Raw genomic sequence first — 2500 nt, 5'->3', positions numbered from 1 at the left:
CCATTCATTCATTCATTCCGGAACGGAATCCGCGTTGCTCCTCCTGAATCCGAGGTTCCACTATCGGTCGGAGCTTCCCTTCCAGCACCCGTGAGTAAACTTTCCCGGGGAGGCTGAGAAGTGTGATACCCCGGTAGTTGCCACACACTCTCCGGTCCCCCTTTTTGAAAATAGGGACCACCACCCCGGTCTGCCACTCCACAGGTACTGTACCTGATGCCCACGCGACACTGTATAGACGTGTCAACCAAGACAGTCCGACAATGTCCAGAACCTTCAGCATCTCAGGGCGAATCTCGTCCACACCTGGCGCCTTGCCACCAAGGAGCTTTTTAACTACCTCGGCGACCTCTGCCACGGATATGGACGAAGATCCCCCCGAGTCTTCAGGCTCTGCCTCCTCCATAGAGGACGTGTTTACCGGGTTCAAGAGTTCCTCGAAGTGCTCTTTCCACCACTCGACGATATCCCCGGTACGGGTCAACAGTTCTCCACCCTGACTGAGCAAAGCCCTGCCCCCCCCCTTCCTCAAGCATCGAACAGTTGGCCAGAACTTCCAGATCAAGGTTTCAGACTGATGTTCATTTCCTCCCTTTTCTCCGTACTCCCCTCTCTTTTCCCTCTGAACTCCTGACAGCACACAAATGACCTTTTCCGTAGCGATGGTGGTATAGCGGTGAGCATAGCTGCCTTCCAAGCAGTTGACCCAGGTTCGATTCCTGGCCATCGCATGTGTGCTGATCTTGAAGCGTTGTGTGCTTAGCGCCTGTGGTGCTTTATTTGATATTGCTGAACCCTCTGTAACAAAATCTGAACAGCATCATTTTCTTTTTCTCAGTCTGAAGATTGAGCTTCGTGTCTTGCAGAAAGAAACTGATGGACATGTCATAGTCTGAAGCTGGGGCCTCAAACATGCACTGTAGAAGGAAAAATATAACAATTGAAACCAACACTCACATCCTGTATATAGAAGGTGAATGACTTTGCAGAACTTACATGACAGCCAAATCAGGATATTCAGACGTGCTTATAATAAGATCCTCAGTTAAACATCATCATCTCTTCTAATTTCACAGATTGCCAGGATTAACTGTTTGGAAGGGATTTTCAACCAATGTCTTTCTGCCACAGCAGAAAACATTTCAACATTGTCAACAGGATTCAACCGTGCATGGGGAGACCCCAGTGAATTTCTAGTCCATCACCTTAACCACTCGGCCACGGCAACTCCTGTGGTACTAATTTCTGTTCTCCATCCATCCATCCATCCATCCATCCATCCATCCATCCATCCATCCATCCATCCATCCATCCATCCATCCATCCATCCATCCATCCATCCATTCATTCCGGGACGGAATCCGCATTGCTCCTCCTGAATCCGAGGTTAGACTATCGGTCGGAGCCTTCCTTACAGCACCCAAGAGTAAACTTTCCCGGGGATGCTGAGACGTGTGATACCCCCGTAGTTGGCACACACTCTCTGGTCCCCCTTTTTGAAAATAGGGACCACCACCCCGGTCTGCCACTCCACAGGTACTGTACCCGATGCCCACGCGACACTGTATAGACGTGTCAACCAAGACAGTCCGACAATGTCCAGAGCCTTCGGCATCTCAGGGCGAATCTCGTCCACACCTGGCGCCTTGCCACCGAGGAGCTTCTTAACTACCTCGGCGACCTCTGCCACGGATATGGACGAAGATCCCCCCGAGTCTTCAGGCTCTGCCTCCTCCATAGAGGACGTGTTTACCGGGTTCAGGAGTTCCTCGAAGTGCTCTTTCCACCGCTCGACGATATCCCCGGTACGGGTCAACAGTTCTCCACCCTGACTGTACACAGCCTGAGCAAAGCCCTGCCCCCCCCCTTCCTCAAGCATCGAACAGTTGGCCAGAACTTCCAGATCAGGGTTTCAGACTGATGTTCATTTCCTCCCTTTTCTCCGTACTCCCCTCTCTTTTCCCTCTGAACTCCTGACAGCACACAAATGACCTTTTCCATAGCGATGGTGGTATAGTGGTGAGCATAGCTGCCTTCCAAGCAGTTGACCCAGGTTCGATTCCTGGCCATCGCATGTGTGCTGATCTTGAAGCGTTGTGTGCTTAGCGCCTGTGGTGCTTTATTTGATATTGCTGAACCCTCTGTAACAAAATCTGAACAGCATCATTTTCTTTTTCTCAGTCTGAAGATTGAGCTTCGTGTCTTGCAGAAAGAAACTGATGGACATGTCATAGTCTGAAGCTGGGGCCTCAAACATGCACTGTAGAAGGAAAAATATAACAATTGAAACCAACACTCACATCCTGTATATAGAAGGTGAATGACTTTGCAGAACTTACATGACAGCCAAATCAGGATATTCAGACGTGCTTATAATAAGATCCTCAGTTAAACATCATCATCTCTTCTAATTTCACAGATTGCCAGGATTAACTGTTTGGAAGGGATTTTCAACCAATGTCTTTCTGCCACAGCAGAAAACATTTCAACATTGTCAACA

The 2500-nt window shown here is 49.3% G+C and overlaps 2 non-coding genes across 2 annotated transcripts; both read left to right on the top strand.

The window, feature by feature from the left end:
- The first annotated feature begins 659 nt into the window (after positions 1 to 659).
- Positions 660 to 731, top strand: trnag-ucc (transfer RNA glycine (anticodon UCC)). The gene has a single exon. It is a non-coding gene; the product is annotated as a tRNA-Gly (tRNA).
- Positions 732 to 2002: 1271 nt separating this feature from the next.
- Positions 2003 to 2074, top strand: trnag-ucc (transfer RNA glycine (anticodon UCC)). The gene has a single exon. It is a non-coding gene; the product is annotated as a tRNA-Gly (tRNA).
- Positions 2075 to 2500: the final 426 nt, after the last annotated feature.

The sequence above is a fragment of the Acanthochromis polyacanthus genome, chromosome 20 (genome assembly GCF_021347895.1).
Source record: "Acanthochromis polyacanthus isolate Apoly-LR-REF ecotype Palm Island chromosome 20, KAUST_Apoly_ChrSc, whole genome shotgun sequence".
NCBI classification, from domain to species: Eukaryota; Metazoa; Chordata; class Actinopteri; family Pomacentridae; genus Acanthochromis; species Acanthochromis polyacanthus.
The sequence above is the reverse complement of the archived record's forward strand: the minus strand, read 5'-3'. Positions and strand labels throughout refer to the sequence as shown.